Here is a 24,407-nt window from a genome sequence, read left to right as displayed (position 1 = left end):
GAGACAATATGAATAAGGAAGAATATTAGATTGCTAATTTTCCAAAATCATCAAATTGATTACTAATGTGTATTCACTGAATTTTATCTCATCGTTTCAGACTATTTTTCACCAAAAAAAGGCTCAATAAAATCTGTAACTGCTAGATAAGAATATAAAGTAGAAAAATTATTAAGTGTTGAAATATTTATATTTCAAGACCTATGAATTTCGAAGAATGAACATTCTTGTTGGAAAAGAGTTGAAAGTACAATAATTCAATGAAGAGACTCGATAATTTTTGTTTTGATTCGTCCAGATACTTTCAAAAGAGAAAATCTCGCCGAACCAGTTACTACTTACTCGATCCAAATATCTACACCAATTTTTCTTAATATTGGATCAATAGATGCGTACCTTTCATCTGAAAAAGCTTTTTTATTGGATCATCTACATCAAACCAAATTTTATCAAAATCGCATGAGAATTGTAGAAGTTAGGGCTGTTACAACAAGGATGGGCGGACACGAAACCAAAGTTGTACAGGATGCTTGAAATAGTTGTTTTCCTATCTAGAGCGGAAAGTTGTACTTTCCCGTACGAGATTACCATAGCCCGAAAGATACTTTCCGCTCAAGATAGAAATAGATAAAAATGATAGAACACTTATTTATAATACAAGTGCAGAAGTTAATGATATTCTTTCACGAGTTCAAATTTCAAACGAGCCACGAAGTGGCGAGTTTTTGGACGAACGAGTGATAGAAGGAACCTTCTGTACGAGTATTATACAATTTCTCTAATTATCTGATTTTTCATTGAAATTAATGGATTAATTCTATAAATATCGTTTAGTGATTTTGGCATTAAAGAATGTGGGTTGGCAGAATCACTTTCTGTATCACGAATTTGACAGATAATAAATAAATCCGTGGCATGAGAGTTCCGAGTACCAACTTGTAATAATAAAATAAAACCATGAATTCTGTGATATTCTCGCACGATTTTGTTCTACAAGATATGGCAGAATGCACGGATTACCCACAGAATTTGAGAAAAGTAATTTTCTCTAAGTTTCTAATTCTCAATTTGAGTAAAGTAATTTTCTCTAATTCTGTGGCAAATCAGTTCTTTCTGCCAAACTTTGTAGAACAAAATCTTTCGGGAATATTTCAGTTTTACCCATATTTCATGTTATGTATAAATATGAATATATATGGGTAAAACTGAAATATTCCCGAAAGATTTTGTTCTACAAAGTTTGGCAGAAAGAACTGATTTGCCACAGAAACAGAGAAAATTACTTTTCTCAAATTCTGTGGGTAATCCGTTCATTCTGCCATATCTTGTAGAACAAAATCGTGCGAGAATATCACAGATTATCACAGATTTCATGGTTTTATTCTATTATTATGTGGTGATACTCGGATTTCTGCAGTCACGGATTTATATATTTTCTGTCAAATTTGTGATACAGAAAATTGTTCTGGTATATTCTAAAACAAGTTGCAGAATGGATTTCTATTCCAATACGAATGCGAAAACGAACGATGAAGGAGCAAGCGAAAGCTTGAGTGTTGGAATTGCCTTCTGCAACGAGTATTAGACGATATTTTCTCTATTTCAGTCAAGTTTTGTGAAATATTGTCGAAATTCAATGAAAATTCGGATTATACATCCTAGTGACCTTTGTATTGTATCTTGGCAGTTGGTGTGACTCTTACGAAAAAATTTCAGATTACCGAATTTGAATTGTACGTTTCGAATTTTGAAATAATTTATAATTAAGCATTGAATTCGTAATTTATGTCTGACGAAATCGATTTTATACCACCAAAATCAAGAGAAATTGCGAATGAAATTGGAAATCATTTCACTATATCCAAATTATATTATATTGACAATTGAAATATGTTGAAATTTGATAGGATCAGAAGTCAGTGTAGAAAACCACAAAACAAAAATATAACTGAAAACAATGCTGTAATGAGTTCATTACAGTACTGTAATGAACTTATTACGATTCTGAAATAGAGAAACGATATTTATAGAAACACTTCATTAATTTCAATGAAAACTTAGTGAATTAGAGAAAATAATGTGTAATACTCATACAAGAATTTTGAACTCGGGGAAGAATATCAGTGCCTTCTACTCTTGTATTATAAATAACTATTCCAAAAGCAATGTGGGAATTATTTATTTAGGCACGTATGTAGTAAAAAGCATTTCAAGATCAGAAATGTTACAGACCAATTTTTTTTCATTCCCTAAGTTCCAAAACTTCTTTACCTTGGGTTACCTCGGAAGTAAAATTGTTGTCTCTCTAATCGAGACCACTGAGTCATTAGTCCAATCCACAAGATAAAATCGGTCATTTCGAATGACAAATTCCCGGTACTTTCTGAACAGGACTCGTAGTCTCGTACCCCACTAACAGACCTTTCAGTCACGTGTATTGACACTAGTAGAGCCTTCCGATACACCCGACAGATAGTAGGCGAGTCTGGGGGAATCCCTTATCTCGAAATCGAATTATGTGTCGGTGTCCCAACTCCTTCCATTCATGCATGTCGAGCCGGATCCATTCTTATTTCCCTTGCATCTTATTAGAGGAAATCTTCGGAATTCATTGAAGTCGCCGCCGACTGCGACGTCTGTAGCGTGTACACGCTGCTTCTGCTGTTTACATTTTTGTCTGATAGAAGAGCATATCTGGGTCAAGGATCCCTGATAAAACTTATTTATGTGTTTCAAGGACCCCGCATGCACTTCTTCCTCGTTTATCACACATGTCAGTCGGCGGGATATTTGTCAATGAACTTTGGACTGGTCGATAGACGTCCTTTTATTTTATTCTCGAGTTTTGCTCGTTTCACTTTCGCGCTATGCCGTTTTGGCGAAAGCGAGATCGACGATTTGTATTCCCGGTCTTTTTCGTGCGTATTTTAAAGTATATTTCTCTATTTCAGTATCGTAATGAGTTCGTTACAGTACTGAAAACAGTGCTGTAATGAACTCATTGTTTTCAGTTATATTTTTCGTTTTGTGGTTGTCTACACTGACTTCCGATCCTATTAAAACACACGTCAATTGTCAATATAATATAATTTGGATATAGTGAAATGATTTGTAACATTATTCGCAATTGCTCTTAATTCTGGTGGTGTTAAATCGATTTCATTAGACATAATTCACGAGTTTAATGTGCAATTGTAATTATTTCAAAATTTGAAAAGTACGATTCAAATTAAAATTTCGTAATCTGTCAATTTTCGTAACAGTCACACCAACTGCCATGATACAATACAAAAGTCACTAGGATGTATTATCTGAATTTTTCATTGAATTTCGTCTATATTTCACAAAAACTTGACTGAAATAGAGAAAATATCTTTCAATAGTCGTTGCAGAAGGCAATTCCAACACTCATGTGTTTGAAAACTGGCTCCTTCGTCGCTCGTTCTCGAATTTCTTGTAGCCAGTACTGTACTACGTTTTTTCAGGAACAAATATCAGATAAAGATAGATATCACCACATTTTCTACATTAATACAATGAAAGATGAAATTACAAAAATGATTGCTTAAAACTGTTGAGAAAATTGTACTTCGAAATGTACAGGTGTCCAAAATTAGATTCAAACTGAAAGCATCTCGACAACTAACTCTTAGAGAAAGACTTAGAGAAAAAATCTTCGAGAACTTCTGATCTCTTTTTTCGAAATAATAAGATATCAGAAATCAAATTGTATATATCTTGCTCCGTTTTCAAGTAACAGGGCGTTTCTGAAATATGACTTTTTCAAATATTTCGCTGTATCTTGGTTTCTGTTCGTGAATTCCAAAACTTTTTTTACACTAATTTGTATATTTCATAATATATCATAGATATTAATTACCGTTTCAGAGATATAGACTAGCATTGGCAAAGAAACTGCGTTGAAAAATATAGGGTACATTTGAAAAACATTCCTCTATATTTCTAAAACGGTAATTAATTTCTATGATGTGTTATTAGTAATAATAATAATAATAAACGCGTTTATTGGATAGATGCATAGCTTTCTACTTAGGGGCGAAGTCTAGCAATGCTATTCAACTCAATCCCCCGAGTAGAGAAAAACACAATAACATGATTCAAATTGAATAATCACATTAGAGAGCTCGTACAGAAACCCAAGATATAGCGACATATTTGAAACAGTTATTTTTCAGAAACACCCCGTAATTTGATATCGGATCAATATATCTTTCTGTTCTGATCCTTGAAGAGTTTTTCTCTAATTCTTATGGTTTTTGAGATGCTTTCAGTGAGCATCGAATTTGGGACACCCTGTAGGACGTTTCTCACTCGATTCTTCATTCATTTTGATTCTGGTCGGAAAAAGCTCGAACGATGCTTCCAATTATATACGTTTTAAGAACACTTCAATTTTCAAAGTGTTATAAAACAAAAGCTATAAATTGGTTTGTGAAAAAAATCAGTGAGTCCATTCTAAACTTCCATATAATAGTTATTTATAATACAAGTGCAGAAGGCATTGATATTCTTCCACGAGTTCAAAATTCAAAAACGAGCCACGAAGTGGCGAGTTTTGGAATGAACGAGTGGTAGAATGAGCCTTCTGTACGAGTATTATACATTATTTTCTCTAATTCATTGCATTTTCATTGGAATTAATGAAATATTTCCATAAATATATTTTAGTGATTTTTGCATTGAAAAATGTTGGTTGGCAGAACTGGTTTCTTTAAGGCAAATTGATGAATTGACAGATAAAGCCGTGGCGGAAAGTTCGGAGTACCACCATAGAATAATAAAATATAACCATGAAAACTGTGCGTTTCTGATATATTCTCGCACGATTTTGTTCTACAAGATGTGGAAGAATGAACGGAATAACCACAGAATTAGAGAAAGGTTTATTCCAAAACTTGAAAGAATCGATCAAGCCTTTTCTGCACAGAATCAAAATAAATCTGTACTTAAGAACCTAGTGTGAAAGATAGTGTACTTACATCCTTAATCTTTTCCACGCCTGTTAAACCCAAATAATCGACATCGAGAAGACCTAATCTCATCATCTTTCCAGTTAAAATGTTCCCAAAAACCGTCAACTTAACCAATAAACACCCGCCACCATTCACAAAAAAAAGATCAATCCTCTCAAAACGATAGGTGTCGCCCGAGGCGTAAAATTGATTGTACCGCTGCCTTGTCAACAGCTTGTTTTTCTCAACGGATCCCCCGCACCTGCATTGTAAATACAAAAGAGGAAAAGAGAAGGCGCCGGCAGCAAATAATGGTGATGATCTATAGTCAATCCATAAATTGCGTGAGCTTTTCATTCATAAAACCTGTTCGCCGGAGATGTGAAAGAAGTGGCAGAAGTGGCAGGGTGAAGTTACGAAGAAACACCCTGTAACTTGAGATCGGATTAATATATCTTTATGATCTAATCCTTGAAGAGTTTTTCTCTAATTCTTATAGTTCTTGAGATGCTTTCAGTGAGCATCGAATTTGTGACACCCTGTAGGACGTTTCTCACTCGATTCTTCATTCATTTTGATTCCGGGCGGAAAAAGCTCGAACGATTCTTTCAATTTTCGGAATACGATTTAAGAACACTTCAATTTTCGAAGTGATATAAAACAAAAACTATAAATTAGTTTGTGAAAAAAATCAGTGAGTCCATTCTAAACTTCCATATAAAGGTTTCTTCCAAAACTTGAAAGAATCGATCAAGCCTTTTCTGCACAGAATCAAAATAAATCTGTACTTAAGAACCTAGTGTGAAAGATATTGTACATACTTACATCCTTAATCTTTTTCACGCCTGTTAAACCCAAATAATCGACATCGAGAAGACCTAATATCATCATCATTCCATTTAAAATGTCCCAAAAACCGTCAACTTAACCAATAAACACCTGACACCATTCACAAAAAAAAGATCAATCCTCTCAAAACGATAGGTGTCGCCCCAAGCGTAAAATTGATTGTACCGCTGCCTTGTCAACAGCTTGTTTTTCTCAACGGATCCCCCGCACCTGCATTGTAAATACAAAAGAGGAAAAGAGAAGGCGCCGGCAGCAAATAATGGTGATGATCTATAGTCAATCCATAAATTGCGTGAGCTTTCATTCATAAAACCTGTTCGCCGGAGATGTGAAAGAAGTGGCAGGGTGAAGTTACGAAGAAACACCCTGTAACTTGAGATCGGATTAATATATCTTTATGATCTAATCCTTGAAGAGTTTTTCTCTAATTCTTATAGTTCTTGAGATGCTTTCAGTGAGCATCGAATTTGGGACACCCTGTAGGACGTTTCTCACTCGATTATCATTCATTTTGATTCTGGTCGGAAAAAGCTCGAACGATGCTTCCAATTTTCGGAATACGTTTTAAGAACACTTCAATTTTCGAAGTGTTATAAAACAAAAGCTATAAATTGGTTTGTGAAAAAAATCAGTGAGTCCATTCTAAACTTCCATATAAAGGTTTCTTCCAAAACTTGAAAGAATCGATCAAGTTTTTTCTGCACAGCATCAAAATAAATCTGTACTTAAGAATCTAGTGTGAAAGATACTGTAAGTACTTACATCCTTAATCTTTTTCACGCCTGTTAAACCCAAATAATCGACATCGAGAAGACCTAATCTCATCATCATTCCAGTTAAAATGTCCCAAAACAGTCAACTTAACCAATAAACACCCGACCATTCACAAAAAAAAAGATCAATCCTGTTAAAACGATAGGTGTCGCCCGAAGCGTAAAATTGATTGTACCGCTGCCTTGTCAACAGCTTGTTTTTCTCAACGGAGCCCCCGCACCTGCATTGTAAATACAAAAGAGGAAAAGAGAAGGCGCCGGCAGCAAATAATGGTGATGATCTATAGTCAATCCATAAATTGCGTGAGCTTTCATTCATAAAACCTGTTCGTCGGAGATGTGAAAGAAGTGGCAGGGTGAAGTTACGCTACGCATCCGGTAAATGTAAATACTACATCTCGGAACAATTGAAAGCGTCTGGCGCGTGCCCCCTGTCACTTGTCGTCGGAAAGCCATTAGATTTAGTAGTTCGTTCAACACGGCAGTGGCCAATAATGCAATAAAAACGAGGAGAGGCGGAACCACATGGTCATGATTCCGATTGTCTACGTCATTATCGGCGAAACAGGAGGTACCTGTTCCTACTACGTCCTCTCGTGGTTCCGCATCTTTACTTACTATCGGGGAATCGATAATCGGTAGTTACGTTAGATGTTCTTATTTGGAACGGTGATATATTCGCATAAATTATTCGAAAAACACTTGTGATGCTCCTGGAATGGGACATGGACGTTCAAGTGGTTGAATTACCTACATATACGAACTGAATTTCAATCTAGTCAGCTCTGTTTTTACGGAAATATTGGCCATTTTTCTTTTCGATATTTTTCTATTTCAGTATCGTAATGAGTTCATTACAGTACTAAAAACAAAGCTGTAACAAACTCATTACAGCATTGTTTTCAGTTATATTTTTCGTTTTATGGTTGGCTACACTGACTTCCGATCCTATCAAATTTCTACACACGTCAATTGTCGATGTTATATAATTTGGATATATTTGAATGATTTGCAATATTATTCGCAATTTCTCTCAATTCTGGTGGTGTTAAATCGATTCCTTCAGACATTATTCACGAATTTAATGCGTAATTATGAATTATTTCAAAATTCGAAACGTACGATTCAAATTCATATTCCGTAATCTGTCAATTTTCGTTACAGTCACACCAACTGCCAAGATACGATACAAATGTCACTAGGATGTATAATCTGAATTTTTCATTGATTTCGACAATATTTCTCAAAACTTGACTGAAATAGAGAAAATATCGTCTAATACTCGTTGCAGAAGGCAATTCCAAAAAAAGTTCGAAAACTCGCTCCTTTGTTGCTCTTTTCGAATTTCGCATTTGTGTTGGAATAGGAGACCATTTCGCAACTTGTTTTGGAATATACTTTCTCTAATTCTGTGGTTATTCCGTTCATTCTTCCACATCTTGTAGAACAAAATCGTGCGAGAATATATCAGAAACGCACAGTTATCATGGTTATATTTTATTATTCTATGTTGGCACTCCGAACTTTCCGCTACGGCTTTATCTGTCAATTCATCAAATTGCCTTAAAGAAATAAGTTCTGCCAACCAACATTTTTCAATGCAAAAATCACTAAATTATATTTATGGAAATATTTCATTAATTTCAATGAAAATGCAATGAATTAGAGAAAATAATGTATAATACTCGTACAGAAGGCTCATTCTACCACTCGTTCATTCCAAAACTCGCCACTTCGTGGCTCGTTTTTGAATTTTGAACTCGTGGAAGAATATCAATGCCTTCTGCACTTGTATTATAAATAACTATTCTCTAATTCTGTGGTTATTCTTCCACATCTTGTAGAACAAAATCGTGCGAGAATATATCAGAAACGCACAGTTTTCATGGTTATATTTTATTATTCTATGTTGGTACTCCGAACTTTCCGCCACGGCTTTATCTGTCAATTCATCAATTTGCCTTAAAGAAATCAGTTCTGCCAACCAACATTTTTCAATGCAAAAATCACTAAATTATATTTATGGAAATATTTCATTAATTTCGATGAAAATGCAATGAATTAGAGAAAATAATGTATAATACTCGTACAGAAGGCTCATTCTACCACTCGTTCATTCCAAAACTCGCCACTTCGTGGCTCGTTTTTGAATTTTGAACTCGTGGAAGAATATCAATGCCTTCTGCACTTGTATTATAAATAACTATTCTCGAATTCTGTGGTTATTCCGTTCATTCTTCCACATCTTGTAGAACAAAATCGTGCGAGAATATATCAGAAACGCACAGTGGAAGAATATCAATGCCTTCTGCACTTGTATTATAAATAACTATTCTCTAATTCTGTGGTTATTCCGTTCATTCTTCCACATCTTGTAGAACAAAATCGTGCGAGAATATATCAGAAACGCACAGTTCTCATGGTTATATTTTATTATTATATGTTGGTACTCCGAACTTTCCGCCACGGCTTTATCTGTCAATTCATCAATTTGCCTTAAAGAAATCAGTTCTGCCAACCAACATTTTTCGATGCAAAAATCACTCAATTATATTTATGGAAATATTCCATTAATTTCGATGAAAATGCAATGAATTAGAGAAAATAATGTATAATACTCGTACAGAAGGCTCATTCTACCACTCGTTCATTCCAAAACGAGCCACGAAGTGGCGAGTTTTTGAATTTTGAACTCGTGGAAGAATATCAATGCCTTCTGCACTTGTATTATAAATTACTATTCTTATTCAACACAACGAATTATTATGGCAGCCCTCAGAGTGATAAACATAAATGGAGGGAGCATACGTCATTTTCAGTAAGCAAATTTTGTCCCCAACATGAACTTTCAAATTTGACATGAAGCGCGCGGAAATGAAAACATATCAGTGATGCGATATTTCACTCAATTCGCGAGTTTCTCCACAAAGAACGCACTTCTTATGTCCCATAATGAATCAATGTTTCATATCAACTCAAAATATATTGAAATAAATACCTAAATATATCAGAAACTCAGCAAACAAACAGAAAGCGCGTCAAACAAAGTGAAACAACCGATGACACTAGCAGAGCAAAACCTTGGATTTCAGCAGGTAGATACGGAAAATAATAAATACTCTGCTTATTATAAATTCTACAATTACGAATAATATCGGATTCCAAATATTCAAATTGGCAGATTTAATCGGGAATCAATAAAAAAAATATATTTCATTCAATATTATAAACATATATAACGATATAATAAAATTATGGTTTTGAAAATATATCACAATCCGACAATGTAATCTAACCATGTTTGGGACATGTAAAATTTGCGTATACTTTCTCTATCTATGTTTATTACTCTATGCACAAAACCATTCCGTGAACTTTTTATGTTTTCTGGAAAAACTGTTCAATTTTGGGCGACCACGTTTTGAGTCAGCCGCCACTTTTTAAACGTTGATAACCCTTATCAAGCAATTGCTTTGCTTGCACAACATTTTTCCCATAAAAAACAGTGTTCATTTACCCCTATTGAATTATATATTCATTATTCAACTGCTTTTGAGCAATTAATAGTTTCTATTAACAAACAACGTGAGTTATAATAACTCACTGCTATAACTCACCATAATGAATCGGAAAGCGTGGCTCTGTGCTTCTAAACTTCTGTGCTTCTATTTAGTTAGCCGAATGGAAACATTCCATTATTGTTATTGAGGGAAGGAATGTCACTTTTTAATTTTGACGTTTATGATATTTGTTTGTATGATATATTTTCTGTAACTAATGTCTAAATAATAAAGACCTTTATTATTATTATTATTATAAGTAACTTTTGGGGTTTGTCAAAAAAGTTCTTTTTCTATTATTTTATTTTAATATTTATTGCTATAGTCGTAGATAAAGTATAGTATTCAACTTGCGGTAATGGTCATAACTCACTTGATGAATTACAACTTCATCTGCGTGAGTTATGACCTACATTACTGCTCGTTGAATGATATACTATTTATCAATACAGGAAACTCGTTTTTATCCATTTTTTCAAACAATAACTCAACCTTCAATATATGGATTGATAACGTGGTAGAGATTTTCATCAAAAACAAGGCGGTGTAGCGTTTTTCGGTTGTGTAGAACAGAGAATTCAAATGAACGTGAAGCTTACGGCAGCAAACTCATAACTCACGATCTGAACGATCGAGATCAAACCGGTAGAACAATGCCCTAATGAAATCGATGAAACTCGGAAGAGCACATTTATCAATCAAAATTGTCGGAAGTGGTGTACCTGTACCTTCGTCCTCTTCAGTATCCAAAGTGTTGCGAGATCAACGCCGTCATCGCCGTATATGAAAGGTCAGTAATGATCCAGGACGATCACAGAGTGATTGATGAGCCGTAATTTAACCTTTTATGATGTTTTACAAGTAGCCGCCAGCCTCAACTATTTAATTGTTATCTTCGTTCCTTTGAGGTTTTGAATGGCGCTGCCACGTGGGTCTTGTTATTGTTATTTGCCGGGTTTGAAGTTATCCTTAATGGGCTTGTTTACACTTACACTGCGGTTCCTTCTCTACGGACCTGTTGGAATAATATTTATAGCATCTTGGATTTATGCACTGAATCGGATGACAGGTTAGGTTAGGCGTTAAACAGGTGCTATTGTGGCACTCCATTCATGTTTGAAGTCGTTGACACTTAAGTTAATGACTTAATAACATGAAATACCTACGTTAGTTGCTATTGTTATGCGTTATTTACAAACAAATTTAATATTGGTTATCACTTCTAATAATAACCTCAGGGGTTTCCGAAAAACTATTTTAACTGTTTAATTATAATGTACAGATATTCTGAGGTACTAAAGGTATATAGAAGAATATTTTCTGTAAAATATTGCATATTTAACATTAACAATAAGGAAACGAAGTTTGTAGTTAATTTTCTCTTGGAGCCTTTGGTACATTTTGGCAATTTTTTTTAATTGAAGTTTGATTCATCGGGAACATAACAGTTTAAAGTCCATTCTCAGTATCTTTATTTTTTGTTGTATATACGGGCGAACAAATAGAACTTTATTTGGAACACCCTGTGAAGTGAATCGTTAACAGACGAACATGTTTACGAATTGATGTTGCCTCATCTTTTCTAAACATTTTTTATCAATTGCGATAAATTGATTTTGGAAAAAATAATTGCAGTTCAAATGGTTCCAATACACTGAAAAAAAATTGTTCATTGTATTGAAGAATGGCAATCATCAACTTGATTTCATTGAAACAATGTACTTTTCCATCAATATTGAAATTCATTCCAAACTTCTATATATTACCTATTCATTGATATTTTGAGTCCCTGCTCATCAATTACACAATTCTTAAATTGATGTTGTATGTTCATTGTTCCAATGAAGTATTCATTGGATTGAAGAACATTGTTCATTTGGTGTATAAATTCGTATACATTAACTGCTTCGGACAATTTCAATGAACAGTAATACGTCATTGATACAAAGTACAAGACAACCCAAACTATAGAGTTTGGGTTGTCTTTACTTTGGCGATTAGTGACTATAGAGTCGCCAATCGTCTTAACCTGTTTAGGTTATAATTGCTAGTCAAGTTGTTGGTTAAAATATCAAGCTACTTGACTTGATGAATTCCTAATCTTACCTACAAGTCAACACTGGGTCAACACAACAATGAAAACGACAACACACCGATATGATACCAAACAGGTGACAGTACAATACGCATATACGGTACTCGATTAAAATTGATCATGATCAACATAAACAAACAATCGAGTACACGTGAATTTTTATCGCGAAACCAACCTCGTCTACTAAGTGGTTCACTTTTATCTTCACCATTATTTACATAAAAATACTATTACCATTCCAAATAATGTAATGAATCATAAATTAACCTATGGCAACAAATCAGCTGTTGCGTTGTCCGATATCGCATCCTTTACATTTTTATGCCTCCATTCATAAATGAAATCACTACGTCACCGTTCCGTATTATGTTCATCTGATTAATTTATGGATAGTTGAATGTTATTTTTATCATTTTCATTTACTATGAAATTTACAATTATGCAATCATAATGAGTGTCGGTCGGTATACGATAGACACCACGTGCTCACGCGCTCAATGTCGATTTTTATTCGATATTTATGGTTTGGGAGTGATTAATGAACTGTTTATGCTTTGTTGATATTAAATCGAATTATGGTCGACGCCCTAGGGCCCGATGGGTCATCTCCGTGGCTCAGTTGTTCATTCATGGCACGCTGGATGAGCGGTTACGAATAAAAAAAAAGGGAAGAAGCGTTCATTCAACGTTCGGCTACTATAAAGTGTTTAAATCTGACTTTAATTAAATGTCCGTCTTCCTCTCCCATCTCCGGATGATTTAGAATCGGATGTAGATGCGACAGCAATCCGGGTCAGTTCGTTAAAATGCTTCGGTAGTTGTCTTAGGTTAAGGATTTAGTTTGGGATTGGATGACAGTTAACGTATAATATACACACCGGCAAAATCTCAACGGAGTTGATGGTTCATTTTCGCTTGAATCTTTCGGCTTGTTTTAACGAATATTTTTTTGGATTGTAGCTTTATTCATCGAGGACGATATTTTAATTTTGGGATAAATTACAGAAGTTTGAATGGTTTGTTATAATGAACATTTCATTGGTTTAATGCTCAGAGTAATAAACATATACAGAGGGAGCATATGTGATATTCGGTAAGCAAATTTTGTCCCCAGCATGAACTATCAAATTTGACATGAAGCGCGCGGAAATGAAAATATCTCAGTGATACGATATTTCACTCAATTCGAGAGTTTCTCCACAAATAACGCACTTCTTATGTCCCATAGTCGATCAACGTTTCATATCAACTCAAAATATATTGAAATAAATACCTAAACATATGAGAAATTCAGAAAACAAACCTGAAGCGCGCCAATTGACGTTAAACAACCGATGACACTAGGAGCAGTGTGACCAGATTTAGTAGAAATCTACTTTTTTAGTAGATTTTTCGCATTTTCATGGAGTTTTTAGTAGGAAGAAATCCTTTGGTAGATTTTAGTAGATTTTGGTACTTTTAAAAAATATGACCGAGATGGTTGGGAATATGGAAATTTCGGATGTCTAGACTGTTCCTATGAATCAATTCATTGTTCATTCTCATTGAGGTCCTACGTTCTACGTATTTCTAGAAGAACGTACCTACTTAAACATAATAAAATCATAAAAGTTCTTTGGTGGCTGTCGGCTGAGAATAAATACGAAGAATGATGGAATATCCGAAGGGTGTCTCATTAAAAACAGATGGTGTATAAACTTCCGTTGAAAATATACCATTATCTCACATTTGGTATTCTATTTAGTGCAAAAAATATGTCTTAACTGGAATTTCATTGACAAATTTGGGTGGCTGCATATTTCAGATTTCGAATACCAAATGCAAGAGAATATTTTCGGCTATTAACCGCATCAAAACAAAAAATAAAAACAGATTTCTAAATGAGAAGATAGCATTATTATAACATGCTAAAGAAGGACTTAAAGAGATAGGCGATTGTTGTCGTTTTCAACCTACAAAAAAAATGCTCGAATCGATGGATAGTGAGAATTTATTTATGGATGTTAAAGACGATGATTTGACTGCAAATTGATACTGATTTTTCAATTATTTTTTTTTATGTTCAACTGTAGTATTTCATTTCTTTATTTAATGTTATTTTTATCCCAAAGATTTTAGTTTTTATTTCTATCTATATCCTTTTGTTTATTTAAATATATGAATTTGTTTGTTTATATTTGCTATTTTGATCCTATATGTTTTTGTTCGGTTTTTTTCCTTTTTTTTTTGTCGTTTGAATTTTGAAATGAAATCTTGTTTTGTTTTCGAATCTGTACGCATCTGTACTGTTTATCCTATTCATGAAGTAAAATTTAACCATAAGAGAAATTAGATAAAGTGTATTCTGAATAATGTTAAAATCTAATGCAGCGTCATCTGTGAAATTTTGTCAAAAAATATGTTAGTAGATTTTTAGTAGATTTCTGAACGGTGTTGGTAGATTTTTAGTAGATTTCTGCGGCAAGTTTAGTAGATTCACCATATTTCAATCTGGTCACGCTGACTAGGAGAGCCAAAGTTGCCAAACCTTGGATTTCAGCAGGTAGATACAGAAAATAATAAATATTCTGCTTATTATAAATTCGACACTTTACTTTAACGATTTTAAGCTAGAAATCTATACACCTTTATTACCTCTTACCTGCCAAAGTAAAGAACCCAAATTATAGAGTTTAGGTTATAATTTCTACAATCAGCTGAAGAGTTCAAGAGAAATTGAAGTACAAACTTCATTGATATTTTCTCCGTTAATTCAATAATAATCTGATATAAGAAAGTTTTCTCCATTATATCCTGTAATGTGCAAAAATAACTGTCATATTGCTGCAAGAAAGATATGTAGTGCCAAGGACTCGAATATTATTAGGAAACAACAATTTTTATTTTCGTTTTATTGATCTTTAAGGATGAATTCGTCATCAACGAGTCGAACCTTATCGTTTGAGACCATTCCCAAAATTGGAAAAAAATTTCTGTTATGAATTTTTGAATGATTTACTTGGATTTTGAAACGAATAACTCCGGTTTCATACCTTATAATTTATTATGAGATCTTTTTCATTAGAATTAGATATTCTGCGAGATAAAAGAAAACAATAAGCATTTATGTAAAGTTAGCGTTGTTTTTATATGTTGGAATATGAAAGTTTTGAATTTTTGGTTTGCTTTTATACCTGAAAACATTTTATAATGATGATCTGTCGAGTAATTCTCTCTCATGGAATCGAAAAAAAATTCATAACCCAAGTATGAAGATTGAGGAATTTTCAATTTTTCTTTTGATTTTTGGAATCTTATACTTCTAATTTGGTTGTTTCACCTAATTTCAAGCATTCAGCTCCTATAGTTTTCTAGGAATGTTCAATATTGGAAATAACGATTAAAATATTCAAACTATCAGGGCCTGAATTCTGGCAATTGTTTATTCAATATTGTTCGATATAAGTATGGTGGAAGACCCTTTGGTTATCCATTCTTTGATTTTTAGCCTTCATAATTGACTGAACAGATTCTAGAACTAAAAAGATCAAAACGCATATCAAATTTCATTCCTTATATCATATGATTGTCAAAAACAGCTAAGAACGTTTCAGTTTGAATAAAAACATTGAACTTATTTGACACAAATTTTGTACTGTAAACTCTTTATAGTTAATTTTTTGATGTATTTATTTATGTTATTTTTATTCACCCTGCTTTTATTTTTCCTCTCCTGATTCTTATTTATTTTTTACAGAAGCTAATTTCTTGAAGTTTTCCTACTCTTTCGATTGAGAAATTATAAGGTAGGCACATTTTTTTATATCACCTTTATTTATTATGTTTATTTTATTCACATCTTTCACATCGAACACGGTAATAAATGCATTCTTGACTGATCGCAAATTAATTCAAATTCATGAAGCGATGTTATTTTCCCCATCGAATGTAGATTTTTCCAACGGAAAAAAATAAACAAATTTATGCGATAAAATAAAAATTAAAATGAAATACACCGGAGGGTGGCTGCATGGGAAAATCCCAGACGGGTCCCAATAGAAAGAAAAAAATACCCAAGAGGTGGTCCCTACCTTTTTGGTCCTAAGGGTCCCTCGAAAAAAGGACCGAACTCTACCTGAACTGAACCGTCATTTGGTAAGAACTTTCTATTCAGACCCATTGTGGGCCGATGGAACCCTGCATCCGTTTGCCGTTAGAAGGAATGCTGGTAGATAATTCTCGGCAAGACACGCCATCGGCCTGGCAGTAGAAGCGTTCAAAATATCCTCTCTAGCGATTCTCTCAGTCCCCTGTACCTACTACCTACGGACTGCTTGCTGGTTATTTTTAGGAAATGACTAATGTTTATTGGTTAGACTCGGTCCACAGTCATGCACAAGCATGAATATAGGCGACATGCAACGATGGATCAATGAATCGAGTTCTTTGAATTAAGTAATCTACGGAATGACGTTTCTCAATGTTCATCGATACCATAGAGTCCGAAATGTAAATATAGGGCACCTCAGATAATCGTTATCTCTGGTTATTGTAACCGATTACGTTATCGGTACTTGTCATTATTCATTTAATATTCTCTGTTCATAGTGGATCATCGATTCAGTAATTTCGTGAATTGTCAGTTCGAGCGAGATCGGAGTAGGCGACCTACGTTCGAACGAGCGTTGGTTGTATACTGACACTGACTGACAAAGAAACTGCAGCACCCAAAAGGAGCTGTTTAAATTTTTTTGGTATTACATAGCAAGGTGTGAATGTTTGAATTTGGAGAAAAAATCGTGAAGGTTTTTTCATGTGAACAATTTTTGTTACTTAAATATTGTAGTTGTTTTTTGCAAGTTTTTTAAATTTTACAACAAACCAGCTGTTCGAGGAGATTCAAAGTCTTGTTTACTTGTTGTTAAAATGCCTAGAGCACTTGTACGCGGAATTATCACTAGCTAAGTGAATTTGAAAGAGGTCGAATTATTGGTCTATGAGAGGCGGGGTTGTCATTTCGAGAAATCGCTAAACGTATAAACAAAAATCCAACTATTGTTATGAGATGTTGTCAAACGTGGTTTGCCCAAAATCGAAGAAGAGTAGGTACCGGACGCCGAAGGGGCACAAATGAAGTTCAAGATCGACGTCCAAGACTTATGGCCATTAGAGACCGATTTGCGACAACTCGATCTTCAGCTGATGAGGGTTTGGAGAACAAGGCCATCTTGTAACTGTCCGAACGGTTTACCGCCGGATATGGCCTTTTGGACTACAGCATTATCGACCCCCATCTTGTGTTACCTCTGACGGTTGAGCATAGCCGGCAACGATTACAGTGGTGCAGAGAACGTCAACATTGGAATGTGGAATGGTATCAGGTCGTCTTTTTTGATGAATGTCAATTCTCCTTGGGTGCACATGATGGTCGAAGAATGGTTAGACGACGTCGGGGAGAAAGACGTGAACCTCAGTTTGATGTTGAGCTTCATGTACACCGGACAGTAGTCGTTATGGTATGGGGTGCTATTGCACATGCAAGTAAGTCACCTTTAGTCTTTATTCGAGGTGACATGACAGTGCTGCGTTACCTTCACGAAATAGTGGAGCCAAATGTTCTCCCGTACCTTAAACGGCTCGAGAATCCAATATTTCAGCAAGATAATGCCCGACTTTATGTTGCCAGAGTTAGTTTAAACTTTTTCGAAGCGACCCATGCGAATCTTTTGCCGTGGCCGCTCAGATTCCCCGATCTTTCGCCCATAGAGCATGTTTGGGACATAATGGGTAGAAGGCTTGGAAATTTTCCCCATTCCCCACGGATTTTGGCGGCTCTGAGACATGAAGTACAGGTAGCTTGGGATAGTATCCCTCAAGAAGAAATAGACCATCTTTCTGCATCAATGCCGAGACGTCTTGGGGAATGTATAGATAATCGCGGTGGACAAACACATTATTAACAAATTTATTGAAAAAAAATTGTAAACCCTTCGTTTTTTCTCCAAATTCAATAATTTACTCCTTGCTATACTATCTTTGTTTCACAAAAAAAAAATTAAATTTAAACAGCTCCTTCTTGGTGCTGCAGTTTCTTTGTCAGTCAGTATATAAAGAAAGAAATTTATTAAATAAAATTTTAAAACCTTTCGTTTTTTCTCCAAATTTCAATAATTTACTCCTTGTTCTACTATCTGTTTTACGATAAAAAAAAATTAAAATTTAAACAGCTCCTTCTTGGTGCTGCAGTTTCTTTGTCAGTCAGTATATAAAGAAAGTTGGCGTTGCCCTCGCAGTCGTAAACGCAATGCCATGACGCTGGCTGCAATACGGCCAACGGACGAGGTACCCGAGAGCGCTGGGCGAACGATAGTCGACCGTAAGCGCTCCCTTGCCTGGGCCTCCGCTCCGACGATAAGAGAAATCGTCGTACTCAAGATCGTAGCGTTTCGGTCTACTGGACGTATTGGTATCCTGCACGAGTCGCGACGAAAAACACCGAGTGGAAATTTCGTGTCATGGACGGCAAAAAAGACCGTACGTAATGCTCGAACGATCGGATCGGACCTCTAGTCGAGGGGACGCCTATGAATAGAATCTGAGAGCGTCTGCATGGTGAAATAGCTATGCGTGGAGACTTGGCTTGTTCATGAAGATGATGCGGGATGTCGCCACTTTCTTGCTCATGTCATTTATGAAGTTGTATCTGTTTGAATGGAACACGTGGTGTTTTGGTGGCGTAATAAATGCTCGCTCTTCGATCTGTACTTTCCCAACCGTTCGAAACCTTATCGCAGTACGTTCCCGCATTAGCTATATCTGTTATCTATGAGCTTGGCGATTTTTCTGGTTGCACTTCGATGTTTTGAATGATTCTTACGGAAATAGATTAGTTCAGGAATCATTATGGTATATTCTAAAACAAGTTGCAGAATGGGCTCTTATTCCAACACGAATGCGAAATTCATGAACGCATGAGTGTTGGAATTGGCTTCTGCAACGAGTTTTAGACGATATTTTCTCTATTTCAGTCAAGTTTTGTGAAATGTTGTAGAAATTCAATGCCCAATTCAGATTATACATCCTAGTGACTTTTGTATTGTATCTTGGCAGTTGGTGTAGCTGTTACGAAAATTGGCAGAACACAGAATTTGAATCGTACGTTTCGAATTTTGTGAAAATTTATAATTGCGTATTAAATCCGTGAATTTTGTCTGACAAAAACGATTTAACACCACCAGAATTAAGAGAAATTTCGAATAATGTTGCAAATAATTTCACTATATCCAAATTACCTATATTATATTGACAATTGACTTATGTTGAAATTTGATAGGATCGGAAGTCCGTGTAGACAACCACAAAACGAAAAATATAACTGAAAACAAAGCTGTAATGAGTACATTACAGCACTGATTTATTACTGTAATTAACTCATTTTGATACTGAAATAGAGAAAAAAAAAATCAATATCCAATATTCTTAAAGTTCAAGTTTTCGAATTTGTAAAATAGAGAAAAAAACACGTTTCACAAAAAATTCTTCTTTCAATAATAGTAATTTACGTAACAAGTCCGGAAAATTGGGTTTTTTTGGACGAATAGACAAAATTCCAGGACGAGCGTATGCGAGTCCTGGAAGTCTGTGAGTCCAAAAAAAACATTTTCGGGCGTGTTGCGTACAATATTTTTTCGGCAACCATGTAAAATAACACTATCGCTGCTGTTTTCCATATTTCATTGCGATTGCGATCAAAAAACAAGCAAATTTTTGACAACTAATTCCATATGAACTGTCAGCCGTTATCTCGGTTGCTATGGATTCTATGATTCTTTTCCGGCCTAGTCCGGGAAGTACGTACTTTCCGGACTAGGCCGGGAAATGCTACTTTCTCAGCGAAAAAGCGTCCGGTAAGTGAGCACTTCCCGGACGGTTGCCGAAAAAATGATTTACCTATCTCGGATTAAACTGAAAACTGAGCATCATCCACTTTTGGGGCGGGGTAGTGTGTGGTGCCATCTGTTGATTGTCGAATCGTATATTATGCAGGCTGCAACGCGCAATTAAATTAATATTTTACAACTTCGAAACTAATAGGAATGGGACTAGGTGGAGAAAAATTTTATATTTAGTATTATCGTGCCAAATAGACGTTTTTGTTTCATGTTTTATCGTTGATGAGGAATACAACATGAGGAAATTGAATTTGCTAAACCAACGCGATCAGTTATTGAAAAAAATGTTTCCCTCCCAAAAAATTTTCTTTTCTCTTGAAAAAATAGAGTTGTACGGGGTGTCCCAAATTCGATGCTCACTGAGAACATCTCGTGAATAAGATTTAGAAAAAAAACTTCAGAAACCAACGATCTCTCATATCGTAGGTACATAATTTGTTTCGTTCTATCTTGGTTTCAGTTGGAGATTTTCGAAAAATTCCAACTTTGTAATCGATGCATTTTGAGAAAAAAAGGGAATGTTTCATTTTCATAATTCTGGTCATTTTAAATTTCTATTTTGAGCTGCATAGTTTCGTGAAATGAATGTTTTCAAATTAGTTCTTTGCTTTTCAACTATGCTCAAGAATCGATGATTTTTCTATATACATATCACGATTTTTGTGCTCGGGCCGATCATTCTAGTATGAGAATTAAAGGTGAACGTTTTAACGATTTATCCAATGATTGAATTCCCAAAAGTACCCACATAATAATACTAAATGTCCATTAAGCTAAATGGAAACATTCATGTGATAATTGATGCCCTCATATTGAGTGGCTGCAATGGTCAAGATAGCTAAATAACATAACCCTAGTAAGTATCTCCTCTCGAATTTTGTCGATCAGATTTCGAATTATCTATTTTCCTAATTATCTATTTTCCTTTGCTCTATATTATCTTTCCCCTTTTCGGGTAGTAGTATATTCTGAAACAAGTTGCAGAATGGGCTCCTATTCCAATACGAATGCGAAATGAGTGTTGGAATTGCCTTCTGCAACGAGTATTAAACAAAATTTTCTTCATTTCAGTCGAATTTTGTGAAACGAAAAATTCAGATTATACATCCTAGTGACTTTTGTATTGTATCTTCTGCAGTTGGTGTGACTGTTATGAAAATTGACTGATTACGGAATATGAATTTGAACCGTATGTTTCGAATTTTGAAATAATTTTTAATAACGCATTAAATTATGTCGGACGAAATTGATTTAACACCACAAGAATTAAGAAAAATTGAGAATAGTTGAAAATCATATCACAATATCCAAATTATTTTATAATGACATTTGACGCGTGTCGAAATTTGATAGGATCGGAAGTCAGTGTAGACAACCACAAAACGAAAAATATAACTGAAAACAATGCTATAATGAGTTCATTAAAGCACTGTTTTTAGTACTGTAATGAACTCATTACAATACTGAAATAGAGAAACAAATTTTTCTGCATACGGTCCGAATCCACTCAGTAGTTCTTGGGATTTTTCGTGCATGAATAGCAATAATATCACAAGAATTTCCACTATGAAAATGAGTCGAAAATAGAGTTTACCCCTAATAAACCCCATTTGCTGACAAAACGAAAGAAACCGTTTATTATTCGAACAAAAACTCCAATCCCCTTCTTAGCTGGAGAAACGCTGTTCTCCTGTTCCATATAAAACATTGGAAAATCACTGTTCGATGAGGTGGTGGGGCGACGCCGTTCCTCATTGGTCGGCACGGCCGTTGCCGTGGATACGTTCTACGTTTTCCCAACCGGCAAAAACAAAATGTGATGTGTATTCCGATTTGGCACGGCTGAAATATGGAATGCCCTATACCTTCGCTCTCTCGTTAATGAACGATTTATTAATTTTCTTCGCTTTTATATTTTAGTAGCGAATTCAATTGCGCCAGGTTGAAAAGCTGGAAATCTATGACATGAACGGAGTATGTTATACGTTCTTTGAAGAAAATAGATCAGGTATCGGATCTTGTAGCTGGTATGCGATCAATGATTTTTATCAATTTTTTCTTGTTGGTTTTTAGCACCAAGTTTAATGCTTTGCAGCTTGAAAAGCTAGAAATATAGAAAATAGATGAGGTATGCGATCTCTTATAGTTGATGAATATGATTTTTGAAAATTAACGATTTATTGATTTTGTCTAGAATGACTCTGGACATTTTATTCATGAGCCTTTCTGTTTTAGGATCTAGAACTAAAACCCTTATGAATTTAATTAGGTAGATCTTATTGCCTGAAGTCTTCCGTTTGGTAATTTTGTACGAAAATTGAATTGATAATCTACTCTATACCATCATCGATTCTCTTAGTTCAAAAATTCGATCCATACATTTTAATGGTTGAAAATCTAGCAAAAAGAAAACAATATTTACCGTAAATTAAACGTCATACAACCGTGTAATTAAAAATTGTACTAAGATTTTTTTTTTCAACCGTACAATAACAACTTTATATATTGACTGACTGAGATCGTCGAAGTTATACTTTTCCTCCGCCGGAGGGAAAAGTGTTGCCTAGCAATGATAACTATCAACTATTATACTTCATGTATGTCAAAATTAATTTATCATGACAACCGTAACTAAGCAAATTTTCCATTGATCAATCAATTATAACGATCGTTAATATAAATCTCATTTAATGTTGGATCTATAGATTTTTATGGATTTCAAAACGTTTGAAAAAAAAAAGAAAAAACGTATTTTATTCGGAGGAGAAGTGGTCCTTCTCCTCCTTATGGAATACTATACTTCTATTCACCTGCTCTAATAATTTTAAAGTCGGAAGTTTTCAAATTTTTTTTCCGGAATTCAAACTTCTTATATACTTATCTTAATTTTTTTATTAACGAAAAATTATTTCATTTTTCTATCTTTGAATTTCCAACAAGAAACGAATTTTTTCATTATTGTAATTTCGATCCATCTCCCGACCTTCTCCCATTCCAAAATAAAATTCCTTGAAATGGAGGAAGGTTAAGCGGAACGGCAACATAGTAATTATCGTCAGAACCAATACTCGAACGAGTGTTTTGTTTCCCGCATTCGCGATGTCGACGTTTGAACTAAAATTCCTTACCTAGTTCCAATTGAATGAAATCGTATTATAGATATTCAACCTAAAACTTGACATATTTCGAACTAATCCAATCGTTGAACTTGTTTTTTCACATATATTTCGAGTTTTTTGTTGTATTTCGAATTAAATCAAATTAATTAGGAATAATAATGACTTTGGTGTAAACATCTCTTGTTTTGGTTCATTTAGGTGTTTTATTTTTCAAACATTTTTATTCCTATTTCTTAAATATTTTCAAACTTATTCTTTTTTTATTAGTGTTTCAATTTTAATTTCCTTTTCTTCGTCTGAAATGAATCATAATTTTTATTTTTTAAATTGTTGAAATACTTTGATCAGTTCATCAAGAACTACGACATATCAAAAATTCAGCCAAATTCACGGAAAGCCATTTCCCATACTAAACGTGCGGGGTCCTTTATCAACAAATTCAAAAGTTCTTCCTCAATCTTCGATAATCGGTATTCACAATTTGCTTTTTTAGTCCATTTGAATTCTGCTTTGGGGACTGGGAAATTGAAAATCTGAGGATACTTTAGTTTCTGTTCTGGTGGAATAATACCATCAATTCAAACAGCTCCAAATACATTATGGTCCGTTTTTGAAAAAGGTTAGGTTAAAACTATAAAAGTTGGTTGTAATTTTATGTATTGGTCAATTTATATTAGTATACTTATGAGAAAAGGAAAAATAATTCATCTTACCTTGTGAAAAGCATCGAACCATGAATGCTCCATGTAAATTATTATAGTTAATTTGAATTTTTAATGACGTGAAATGAACAATTTCTATGGGAAACATATGAAATAAAAATTAATTCAGACTCAATGTGGTTAACCCGCATATTTGGAAGATAAACAATAATTTTCGTTTTTCATATGGAATTATTACAGAAAAAATGAAACCTCCGTGTATTTTGGTATATCTAAAACTTTAATCATAAGATCCAATCATGTTACGCTGAAATTAGGTTTTAAAAAGTTCGTCTACCGCGTTGATCCTCTCATCTTAGAAATCTATGTCTTAGAATCTATGCATTTAATGGTTAAAAATCTAGAAATCAAATTTAAAAGAATCGAATTAGTTGGAGAAGGCAAT

The 24,407-nt window shown here is 34.4% G+C and overlaps 1 protein-coding gene across 3 annotated transcripts in view; it reads left to right on the top strand.

The window, feature by feature from the left end:
• Positions 1–24,407, top strand: part of LOC123686122 — a 45,872-nt gene that overhangs the window by 8,391 nt on the left and 13,074 nt on the right. For 2 of the 3 annotated variants that reach the window (XR_006748413.1, XM_045626118.1), the window contains exon 2: positions 15,987–16,035. The exons of the other annotated variant lie outside the window; for it this stretch is intronic. The gene's annotated coding sequence lies outside the window, so the exon portion shown is untranslated. The remainder of the gene's footprint in view (positions 1–15,986; positions 16,036–24,407) is intronic. 3 annotated transcript variants of the gene reach the window in all.

This window comes from Harmonia axyridis, chromosome 1, assembly GCF_914767665.1.
Source record: "Harmonia axyridis chromosome 1, icHarAxyr1.1, whole genome shotgun sequence".
Classification (NCBI taxonomy): domain Eukaryota; kingdom Metazoa; phylum Arthropoda; class Insecta; order Coleoptera; family Coccinellidae; genus Harmonia; species Harmonia axyridis.
The sequence above is the reverse complement of the archived record's forward strand: the minus strand, read 5'-3'. Positions and strand labels throughout refer to the sequence as shown.